A 12,349-nucleotide genomic window follows, 5' to 3' on the forward strand; every position below is an offset into this window, starting at 1 on the left:
CAAAGAGTTAATTGATACAAGAGGTCACCTGCATCTTTGCCCCGTTATCCCACCTCACTAATTAACTCTTTTAACTCACTCTTTGTCTGATGCCTCCAGCTTAATAATGAAAGAAAAAAACCCTTACTATGTATATTCACCCTCCGACCACTTTCTATACCCTTTTACTCATGCAACAGTTCAAAACCAGCAGCATCTTAACTCTTTCCCTTACTAACAAAGCTCCCTGAACTCTTTTCCTCATTCCGTTGTTGTTGTTTTTTCTTTTGTACAGCCGTCTATGACTTAAGCAATTCTAAGAGAGGCGTATCAATACATCTCACAAGCTAAATTGGCTGACCCGATTGGAACCCTTCTTCTACAAAAGTTCTTAGGGGAGGCGGCAGTTAGGGAGGCACTTTACTAGTTTTTTGTAGACCCCCAACAGCCTCCTTTAGACGTAGAAAAAAATTGATGGGTGGATAAAGTGGAGGTGAAGACTGTTTGTTGCCTTGAAGTGGACAGTTTGGTGGCTTTTAAGGTGAAAAGTTTAAGAGAGAGGGAGAGAATGGGGTGGTGGGAGGAGGAAAGAAGGAAGGAAGGAAGGAAGGAAGGAAGGAAGGAAGGAACGGAGGGAGGAATGAAGGTATAGGAAGAGAGAGAGGGAGGAGAGAGAGGAGAAAAATAATGGTAGGAGGAAAGGAATATAGGAACGAGAAGGAAAAGAACAAGAAATGGAAATTGGAAGAGAGGAAGGAGGAAAGGAAGGAAAAAAGAGGGGATGGAAGAGAAGAAAAAGAAGCAAGAAAAGGAGAAAAAATAATTAAATGATTTTATGAGGAGATTTAGGGAATTTATAGACACTACCACCACCGCCACCACCACCACCGTCACCACTATCACCACTACCAACACAACCACCACCACCAACAACAACAACAACAACAACAACAACATCGGAAAAGTTATACTGCTTCGCCTTGATTACCTAAAAAAAAAAAAAAAAAAAAATCAACGAACCGAAATGAACCGATTAGTGTGTGTGTGTGTGTGTGTGTGTGTGTGTGTGTGTGTGTGTGTGTGTGTGTGTGTGTGTGTGTGTGAGGGCAAACAACCACCACCATCACCATCACCTTCCCACTATAACATCAATCTTGTCGGCTTAAGGAAAACAATCTCTTGGTCATTATACGTATTCAAACTTTGTATCTTGTTTGGAGAGAGAGAGAGAGAGAGAGAGAGAGAGAGAGAGAGAGAGAGAGAGAGAGAGAGAGAGAGAGTAGGATGGGTGGGTGGAGAGGAGGCAACGAAATAAAAAAGATTTAATGGAGGATCGGGTCTGGAAAGGATTTGTAAGAGAGAGAGAGAGAGAAAGAGAGAGAGAGAGAGAGAGAGAGAGAGAGAGAGAGAGAGGAAGAGCACGTGCCGGGCCAGTCGTCGCGTGGCTGTCGCGAGAGTGGGTTGTGTCGCCGCCCGGTGCCTGCAGAAGGTGTACTGCCTCACCTCTGCCGCTCCCGCCCCTGCTGCCGCCGCGCCTGCAGGGCTACTCCCGAGCCCGCCACGCCTCGCCCACAGGTGCTGCCACACCCTACAAGTACCCTTGCCCTCCTCTCCCAAGTACAGGCCGCCGCGCCCTGTCTCTTCTCCTGTCGGCGCCCCGTCCACCCCACCGGCCCTGTACGTGTTCGTGTACTTTCCCTGTGTGTGTTTACGTGTGTACTACCTTGTGCTTAATCTGTTTGTAGTGTTTGTGTGCGTGCGTGTGTGCGTTTTTGTGTTTCCTATGTGTGGTGGCCATGATGCTGTGTGCACTGTTGTGTGTAAGTATTGACTGTTGTAAATGTCTCGTGATTTGTGTGTCTGTGTGTTTTCTTGTGTGTGTGTGTTTACGTGTGTGATGTTGTGTGCTTGTATGCGTTTTTCAGTGAGGTTTCTGATACCTTGCTTGTGTGTCAGTATAAAATGGTGCACATGATTGGAAATTACACGTGTAGACATACAGAGCAGTGTACCTAAGTTTGATACTCGTCTGTGTGAGTGTAAGGTGGTGGGGTGTCACTGTGGATGTTTTGCTGTGATTCGCAGATTAAACAGCAAATATCACCTCCTTTGGTAACTGTTGTTTTCCTCTCCCTCTCCCTCTTCCTTTCCCTCTCCTTCTCCCTCTCCCTCTCCCTCTTTCTATCCCTCTCCTTCTCTCTCTCCCTTTTGGTGCTGGCTACACGTGTTTATTGGAGAGAGAGAGAGTAATATTCGTATGCATCTGATTCGCTGGTGAGTGAAATTGTCTCAAGTCAGTGTATCATTGAATCACTGGCTCGGTATCTCATCTGACCTGATCTTAGTCCTAATTGCCATCCTTGTCCCCAATATTGCCCTCGTCACGGTGATTGTCCTTCTCTTCCTCTTCATTATTTTCGTTATCTACTTTTTTTTTTCCTCGTCTCATGTATAGTTACCTTTCTCATCATCCTCGTCTTGGTCACCACCCTCAGTCCTGTTGCCTGAAGTCCTACCTACAATTCTCCCCCGTCATTCTCGTCCCCGCCACAGCCACTGCCCTCGTCGTCCTCTTCATCCCACTTCATCGTTCACGCCGTCACCTCGCCGCCAGCCGGTCTGCCCTCACGTCCCTCCTTTCCCTCACTTTGCTCAGTGTTTACTCTCGTGATGCGCGAGTCGCGGGTTGTAGCTTGGACTATGTTGACAACCTTCTCAGTATTTGTGTTATTGAACGCTTGTCTGCCTCCTCCTCCTCCTCCTCCTGCCGCCACCGCCGCTCTCTGAACTTCCTGCTGCTCTTCCGTCTGCTGTGTCTGCTGGGCGTGTCTCTACTGTGCCTGCTTGCCTACTTGCCTACTTGTCTTTGTATTTTTATATGTGCATTGTTTTGTTTAGCTGGTGTCTCTGTCATTCCGTGGATTAGCGGTCAAGCTGGGTCGATAAGGACAGTTGATGGGAGGATTATTACCCAAACAGTCTCTCTCTCTCTCTCTCTCTCTCTCTCTCTCTCTCTCTCTCTCTCTCTCTCTCTCTCCGTCTTGACGTGCGCTGTTCCGGAATAATAAAAGAAAATGCTGGGAAGGTGTTCTCTGGTCCTTCAAAAACTCCCACTAGAGGAGGAGGAGGAGGAGGGAGCAAGTAGGTCCCCTTTATTTCGAACGTCTCATTCGTCATCATCGTCCTCCTCTCTCCCTTCCTTCTCTCCCTCCCTCTTCTCCCTCTTCCCTCCTCCCCTCCTTCTCTCCCGCTTCCCACCTCCTGCTCCTCTTTCCCCTCGCTTATCCCTCTGTCACTCCTCCCTCCTCCCTGGTACTTCCCTCCTTCCTTCCCTCTCCCTCTCCCTCTCCCTCTCTATCCCCTCCCCCTCTTTCTCTCCCTCCGTGTCTCGTGTCGCGTGGAATAGCGTGTGTCAGACAGCGAGATTTAGTGGTGAAGAGGAGCACGGCTTTGAGAGAGAGAGAGAGAGAGAGAGAGAGAGAGAGAGAGAGAGAGAGAGAGAGAGAGAGAGAGAGACCATTGGCCACAGAAAGAATGATGGGTGAGGTAAAGGAGGAAAGGGCAAGTAGGAAGAGGAGGGCAATTGAGAGAAGGTCAGTGAGAGGAGGAGGAGGAGGAGGAGGAGGAGAAAAATGAGAGGAAGACAGAGCACTTGAGATGAGAGGAGGAGGAAGAGAAGGAGGGGAGAAGGAAAGCGTTGAGTAGGAAGTGGAAGGGAGGAGATGAGGTTGAAAAGGAAAGGGAGGAGTAGATGGAGGAAGAAGAGGTAAAAAAAAGATGAAGAGAAAAAACGTAAGAGAGATAATTTAATAGAGAGAAGAGGAAGAGAAAAGAGGCAAAAAAAAAAGGAGGGGAAGAATGGAAGAATGAGGAGACGAAAAGGAAATATGAAGAAGACAGCAAGGGATGGATGGAGAAGAATAGAATGAGGAAAAAAGAAGAGAACAGAGAGAGAGAGAGAGAGAGAGAGAGAGAGGAAAAAATAGGAAAATAAGAGAGAAATATGACACAAAGAGATGAGAAAAAGAGTTTACTGCAAGAGGAGAGTGGAGAGTGAGAGAGGAAGAGGTAATGAGTGGATGGAGGTGGAAGAAGAGGAGGAGGAGGAGGAGGAGGAGGAGCAACAGCAGGAGGAGGAAAGAGGAAAGGAAATGTATATAAGAGTATTACACATGACGCATAATCTTGACTTACTGCTCCGTGCCCTAGAGAGAGAGAGAGAGAGAGAGAGAGAGACGCCACAATTAATTAGCCACAAATCCCTGCTTCATCTGTACGCCGCTAATTAAGGCGGAAAAGGTGTCATTTGCACTGCCATGACCTTTCCAGAGAGAGAGAGAGAGAGAGAGGGGGAAACAGTACACAGCAAGTTCGGGAAATAAACCGTAATTTGATCTGCTTCGCGTGGTTTCCTGTTCTCCTTCTAGTGTTCCACCATGTCACCTTTCTGCTCACTGGGACTCTCTTCGCTCAGGTAAACGCGCGTCCCTGAGTTCGAGTTCGCCTACATTCACACGTCAGCATATGTGTACTTTATCTATTGTTTATTTATTTTTTTCTCTCTCTTTGTCTTTTTCGTTTTTGTTTTTGTTTGTTCCTTTAAATAAGAGAGTTGTGTGTTTGTTAGTTTGCGTGGTATTTAAAGTTTGAGACTCGTTCGTTTCTCTCTCTCTCTCTCTCTCTCTCTCTCTCTCTCTCTCTCTCTCTCTCTCTCTCTCTCTGCTTAGGTGTTCCAAAGTAATTTATGACAATTTCCTTTTCTATTCCTTTTTTTCCTTCCTGCCTTTCATCATTTCTTCCTACATTTCTTAGTATCTTCATCGCTCTGTCTCTCTCTCCCTCCTATTTTTTCTTCTTTCTATCCTTCCTTCCTTTCTTTCGTTCCTCCTTCCTTCCTTGCTTTTTTCATTCCTCTCTGCTTTTTTTCTTGCTTCCTTCCATCCTTTTTTCCTTACATCCTTCCTTCCTTCCTTCCTTCTTTACTTCCTTCCTTCCTTCTTTCCTTTCTTCCTTTCTTGCTTCCTTCCTTCCTTACTTACTTACTTACTTACTTCTTTCCTTCTCCCTCCTTCTTTCCTTCTTTCCCTCCTTCCTTCTTTCCTTCCTTCCTTCCTTTCTTCTTTTTTTTCTTCCTTCCTTCCTTCCTTCTTTTCTTGCTTCCTTCCTTCTTTTCTTTCTTCCTTCCTGAGCTCTCTAACTCACTCGTTCCTCCATTACCTCTCTCTCTCTCTCTCTCTCTCTCTCTCTCTCTCTCTCTCTCTCTCTCTCTCTCTCTCTCTCTCTCTGAAACAGACTGACACCGCTGTTCATTTCGTGAAGTTTTTCTTGGGCGGTTCGAGGCAAGTTTTCCTTCACGTCCGCGTCGGTGTGTCAGCAAGTTTGTCCGGAGACTCCCGCTCCACCCAGGCTTCCTTCACATTAACTGCCTTTGTCGCCAAGGTGAACCCAAGGGCGCCAACCATGCTAACGTGGCCGCGTGTGTGAAAGAGAGACGAATGAAGGTAAAGAATAACAGATAAGATAGATAAACAGATAGATAGATAGAGAGAGAGAGAGAGTACTTAGAATGGAAAGATTAGAAAACAAACAAAATGAAGGTGAAGATATGAGATAACAAGAAGAATGAGAGATATGAGAGAGAGAGAGAGAGAGAGAGAGAGAGAGAGAGAGAGAGAGAGAGAGAGAAAGAGAAAGCAGCTATTAGTAATAAAAATGGAGTTTGAACAAGAAATCTAGGAAACGGTGAGGTGAGAGAGAGAGAGAGAGAGAGAGAGTTAGGATGGAAAGATTAGGAAACATAAACATCTGGAATAAAAAACTAAAAAAATTAAGCAATGAAAAAAATGTTAAAAAAATGAAGTTACGCTAAAAAAGAAGAAAAAAAAGAAGTCGTGATTATGGAGGAACAGATAAAGGGAAGGTAATTATGGCATATATAACAGCGACATGGCGTGAAGAGTAGGAACGAAGGGAGAAAGAATGAGAGGAAGAAGACAACGATTAATAAGAAATAAACTGAGGAAAAGAAACACCAGTAGAAAGGGAAATTAGTGTGGTGAAGAAATTAAATGGAAAAATTAGCAAAACGAAAATGCAGACTTAGAGCAAGAAAAGGAAAATTGGGAACGCACAAGGGAGAGACAGAATGGAAATAGAGCAATGAGGAAAGAAAGAAAGAAGCGAATAGTGGATGTATTAAGAGTTATGATGCAAATATTAGGATGCCAGGAAAGGGTGTTACAGTAATGGGGCGAGTTGAAGAGGTGGCATAAAGTTAGCAAAGATGTTGAAAAAGAAAGATGAAAAAAAAAAAAAAAAACATAGCGGAAGAATGATGTTTTTTTTTTCCGGGTTGTTCATGTTGTTGTTTTGAAATATATGAAGGACACAAAATAGCCATAATGTTACAATATAGTGTCTTAAGTCCAACAATGATTTGATATCTAAGAATGGGAAAGGAATGACAGAAAATGAGTAAGATAAAGAAAGAGAAGAAGGATCAAGAAAATTTAAAAGTGTTATAGGGAATGAAAGTTAAAACAAGTTGACAACGTATGGAAGAGAAGCTGAATAAAAGTAAAGAAAGAGAGCAAAATTGTAAGACTAATAAAAAAAAAACTAGAAAAGGCAAACTAGTATGGCGACATATAAAATGGAGGGAAAAAACATAAGGAAAAAAATCCTGAGAAATGGTTAGGATAAGAAAGCTAGGGAAGCAGGAATGATGAAAAAAAAAAAAAATTAAAACACAAGGAATGATGATAAAACTTTAGTGGTCATAATGGTCACACTTATAAAGGAGATGTGACAAAAAAAAAGTATAGAAGGAATGATGATAAGAATAAAGTGGTCATACTTGTAAAGAAGATGAAATGAGAACAAAGAAAAAAAAGAGTTAAGTTTGGAGAAATTAAGAAAATGAAAAAAAAAATAAACAGCAACAGTAAAGTGAATGTAAACGAAAAATATGAAAATTGAAGAAAAGGAAGAGAACAGTGAAAGATACGAGACTGAACTGAAAATTAAGAAAAAAAAAAACGATTATAAAAGAAAACGTCGATATGAAAAGAAAAAAAAATTTGAGAATAAAAAGGTAGAGAGATTTGTAAAAGATCCAAAATTAAGATAAAAGTTAGGAAAGGGAAAGAAGAGATTAAATGAAGGTGAAAGAAAAAAAAGAGAAAGAAAGAACGATTGAGGAAGGAGAGGAAATGAAGTGAAGGCTTAGAAAGAAAATGGAGCGTGAGGGAATTTAGAAGGCAAATGAAAAAAAAAAAAGAGAACGGATAGTAATCAGAGAGAGAGAGAGAGAGAGAGAGAGAGAGAGAGAGAAGAAATAATTGCATATGAAACAAACGCAGAAAAAGAGATATAGAAAATAAAAAAAATCCAAAACAGAGTTGGATATAAATGAGAAACAAAGGAAGATAGGAAGAAAAACCCAGATGATAAGTGACAGGAAATTAAAATGATAAAAGAGACGGAAATAAAGCAACAAATGGGAAAATCAAAGTTGATATATGAGAGGATATTAAAATGAAGAAAGAGTAAAAAAAGTTTGTCAATATACAGTTTTCCATAACCAGCAAACTAGAAGCAATCCAACCAATCCGAAATAATTATGCAGGTGGAAAGGACGAAAGAAAGAAAGCATAATACAGTGAATCAGAAAAAAAAAAATTAAATAAAGAAAGGAAGGAAAAGCAAAACACAATAAATGAGAAGACACTGAAATAGAAAGAAAGGTTAGGAAAATATAAGACGATAAATGAGGAGAAATTAGAATAGGAAAAGATGGAAAATATAACAATAAAATAAGAAGAAATTAAATATAAAAGAAGGAAAAACAAAACACAACAAATGAAAAAAAATATTGAAGTAGTAAAAAAAAAAAGGAAGAAAAGGCAAAACACGATGAATGAGATAAAAATTAAAATGGGAAAAGAAGAAAAACGTAACAATAAAATGAAAAGAAATTAGAATAGAAAGAAAGGGAAGAAAAAGCATAACACAATAAATGAGAAGAAAATCAAATAAAAAAAAAGGAAGACAAACATAAGGCGATAAATGAGGAGAAATATAAATAGAAAAAGAAAAGAAAAATAACACGATGAGTAAGAAATCAAAATAGAAAAAAGAGAAGAGAATAAATTAGTTTAAAGTTCCCTCATAAATTATACGATTTAGGAAATGTATAAAAGAAATAAAGGCAAAAAAAACATAACACGATAAATGAGATAGAAAAAAAAAAGAGACAGTTTGGAGCTTTCCCATAAATTATACGATTTAGAAAATGTATCGACGGAATAATTATGAAAAAAAGAAACGAATAACAAATGAGGAAAAAATAGAAAAATAAAAAAAAAAGTTACTTGATTTAGTAGTTTTCCATAACCAATGATCTAGAAAGAGAGAGGCACAGTGGGAAAGCTGAAGTAAAAAATAGTAAATGAAAATAAGAAAAGGAGAAATACTGGAAAACGAAAATGATATAAAATGTGAAACAGAATAGAGCAAAAAGCTACTCATTACTTTTCCATAACCAGTGATCTAGAAAGAAAGATGCACAGAGGCAGGGCTGAAGTGAAAAAATAAATAGATAAAGTAAATGAATAAAGGAAAAAGTTAAAAATGAGAAGAGAAGAAATTCGAATGAAAAAGTAAAATAGAAAATAAAAAGTTACTTAGCAGTTTTCCATGACGAACGATATAGAAAGAAAGATTCACAGAGAAAGACAGAGCTGAGGTGGAAAATAAAATTAATGAAGAAAAAGTTGAAAAATGAGAAGAAATTAAAGTGGAAAACGAAACAAAAAGAAAAGTTACTTAGTTAGCAGTTTTCCTTAACAAACGATGTAGAAAGAGAAATGTACAGGTTAGGGTACGTGGGGTTAGCTTGGGTTAGGTTAGGTTAGGATAGAATAGGATGAGTTAGGTTAGGTTGGGTTGGGTTAGGCTGAGTTAGGATAGGATGGGATGGGTTGGGTTGGGTTCTGTTGGGTTGGGTTGGGTTAGGTTAGGTTAGGTTAGGATGGCATGGGATGGGTTGTGTTGGGTTAGGTTAGGTTAGGTTAGGTTAAGATGAAATAGGATGGGATGGGTTGGGTTGGGTTAGGTTGGGTTAGAATGGGTTGGGTTGGGTTCTGTTGGGTTGGGTTGGGTTAGATTAGGTTAGGATGGAGTGGGATGAGTTGTTTTACGTTAGGTTAGGTTGAGTTAGTCTAAAAAAAAAAAAAAGAAGCACGTTTATTATAGTTTTGCAGTTTCATTTGGGGTTGTGTTCAGTTTGAAGGGTGAGTTTGATGGGGGAACTGCGACGCTGCCATTTTGCTTCTTTTTTTTTTTTTTTCAAGGGGATGGTTGAAGAGCGGCTGTGTCATCATTCATTCGTTCATGCGTTCATTCGTCTTTTTTCCCTGGTATTAATTCACCAATGCATTTATTTTTACTTCTTTTTTTACCTATGTTTTTTTTATTCAACAATGCATTTATTTATTCATTCGTTGTATTTATTTTTTCCCATTTCATTTCTTTCTTTCAGAGTATCCATGCGGTTTTTTTTTTTTTCCATCTATCTATATATCTATTTTTCTTTTCGTTCTTTCCTTCTTTTCTTTCTTTCTTTCTTTCTTTTTTCTTCCCTCCTTTCTTTCTTCCTTCCTTCCTTCCTTTCTTCCTTTTTTCCTTCCTTCTTTCCTCCCATCCTGCTTTTCTTCCTTCCTTCCTCCATGTATTTCTGTGTGCCTGCCTATTTGTCTGTCTGTCTCTATTTCTAACTATTTATTTAACTATTCATCTGTCTATCTATCCATCTATCCATGTATCTCTCAATCTATCCATCTACCTATCTATCTATCTGTCTATCTATCTATCTATATCTATCTACCACCTATCTATCCATGTATCTATCTATCTATCTATCTATTCATCTATCCATCCATCTATCTAACCATCTACATATCTATTTATCTTTCTATCCATCTATCCATTTACCTATCTATCTATACTTTCCTTACTTTCACATCAGGTCACTAAACTTGTCTATCGTCCTTCACTCCCTCCTGTTGGCCTCAGCACACCCTCTACACTGTGCTCTTTTCCCTCGTATCTTGATTCATACACTCGATCCATCTCTTCACAGCTTTTCCTCTTTGCCTCTGTTCTTGTATCTCTATATTCATCGTTCCTCTTTGTCGCATCATTCGTTCTCATACTATGTCCTTACCACTTCATAGTCTCTCATTCTCTCTCTCTCTCTCTCTCTCTCTCTCTCTCTCTCTCTCTCTCTCTCTCTCTCTCTCTCTCTCTCTCCTACTCTCATTTTTCTTTTTCTTTTTTTTTTTCCGTAATTCTCCTTTGGGTTTGATATGTCGAAATGTACAATTGAAGGGTAGGAAGGGATGAAAAGATGAGTTCTGCACCTTTTTTTCATTGTCATAATTTATAATTGAAGAAAAGAGGAAAAGAAGAGAAAAAAGACGAGGTAGGTGGAAAGAAGAGATGGAAGGACTGCATAGGGGGTGAGTTTAGGAGAGAGAGAGAGAGAGAGAGAGAGAGAGAGAGAGAGAGAGAGAGAGAGAGAGAGAGAGAATTAGAAAAAGATTATAATGACAAAAACAGCGACCCCATTATATGAACACAGAAAAAAAAAACCTGCAGCAGAAGAAACATACAGTTGCGAGAAACACTTACCTAATTGAAGCAATACTAAAAAAGAAGAATGAGAAAAATAAGTGGTTTTAATCATATACAAAACATTTCGTAATGATAGCTAATTTCACTGTATTATTTTTCCTTGTTAAGTAAGAAAAAAAAAAGACTTCATGGAATGGAAAAAGTTGTATAAAAGAAGAAAAAGTGAAAATCCGTCTAATTTCCACTCCCTGCAAAGTGAATAGAAAAGGCGCGCCAATTGCATGAGTACTTCTGGTGGAACGCTGCTGGATAAGGCGGCAGCGAGAGGTTGGCGTAATACGAGTGGGTACAGCGCTAGGCAGGAAAGGTGAGCTGCTCTACCTGCATGTGCCGTGACTCTCACAGGAACGCTTTACCGGTGAGAGAGAAAGAGAGAGAGAGAGAGAGAGAGAGAGAAGAGGATGGTGCGTGAAAGCAAACGTTTGGCAAGGTAACGTGGGAGAGAAAGGAAGACAGGGTGGTGTAAGGAATCGTTCGTGAGGTGAAGCATAAGAGAAAGAAGGAGAAAAAGAATGCCGGAAAACTTTTGTCAGTTATAGTAAGAAGAGAAAGAACGACAAAATTGAAGCTTCAAAACGTTTGTGAAGTAAAGGAGGAAAAATGGAGGCAGGATGATGACAGAAAACGTTGATGGCGTAAAATATGAGGATGATGCACGTAGGCAAACGTTTTATGAGGTAATGCGAGATGAGAAAGAAAGATAGGATGATGAAAGGCAACGTTTGTGAGGTAAAGCAAAGACAATAGGAGAAAGGATGATGCTGAAAATCGTTTATCAGGTGAAGTAAGAAAGAAAGGGAAAGATAATTGTAGTGGCAAACGTTTGTGAAGTAAAGTAGGAGAGGAAAAGATAGGATGATGGAAGTAAACGTTTGTGACGAGAAAGGAAGACAAGATTATGAAAAGAAACGTTTGTGAGATAAAGGATGAGGAGGAGGACAGATAGAGTGGTGCTGGGAAACCTTTGTACGCTAGTGGAAGAGGAAGAGAGACGAGATGAAGCTGTGAAACGTTTGTGAGATAACCTGGGAGAGAAAGGACAGCAAGATGAAACTGGGAAGGAAAACAAGAAGATGAAAAGAAACGTTTAGAATGTTTTGTCGGATGTAGTTTTGTGTGTCACCAGAAATGATATATAGTGAAAGTTAGGTCTGGAACAATGAAGAACGATCCAAGTGGAGAGAGAGAGAGAGAGAGAGAGAGAGAGAGAGAGAGAGAGAGAGAGAGAGAGAGAGAGAGAGAATAAAAAACAAGCATCTCAACTTTAAGAAAAAAAATCGTGAGCAGCCTTTCTTGTATTTTTTTTAGAAAAGTAAATAAATTATAAAAGCATATATACAAATGAAATATATAACACTGAATGATACTTCACAGTCAGACCGGAAATGAAAAAATGTTTGGTGTAGAGCGAGTAGAGGGAAAAATGACGCCCTTCAAAGTTAAGGACGAACAGTCAACAAGTTTCGGCTTTTTTTTTCTGAAATTCATTTTAAAAACCGAGAAGAGATGAAAAAAGAAAACAATACAAAGTAACTTGTAGTAACAAACCAACAGACAAAAGAATAAATAGAAAAGAAAATTGAAGCGGAATATTTGCAATGGAGCCAGAGAGAGAGAGAGAGAGAGAGAGAGAGAGAGAGAGAGAGAGAGAGAGAGAGAGAGAGAGAGAGAGAGA

At 39.8% G+C, this 12,349-nt stretch overlaps 1 protein-coding gene across 1 annotated transcript in view; it reads left to right on the forward strand.

Moving 5' to 3' along the window:
- Window positions 1–1,402: 1,402 nt before the first annotated feature.
- The window catches only part of LOC123516463, a 170,868-nt gene continuing 159,921 nt past the window's right edge, over window positions 1,403–12,349 (forward strand). The window contains exon 1 of the mRNA XM_045275775.1: window positions 1,403–1,656. The gene's annotated coding sequence lies outside the window, so the exon portion shown is untranslated. The remainder of the gene's footprint in view (window positions 1,657–12,349) is intronic.

This window comes from Portunus trituberculatus, chromosome 41 (genome assembly GCF_017591435.1).
Source record: "Portunus trituberculatus isolate SZX2019 chromosome 41, ASM1759143v1, whole genome shotgun sequence".
In the NCBI taxonomy this organism is placed as follows: Eukaryota; Metazoa; Arthropoda; class Malacostraca; order Decapoda; family Portunidae; genus Portunus; species Portunus trituberculatus.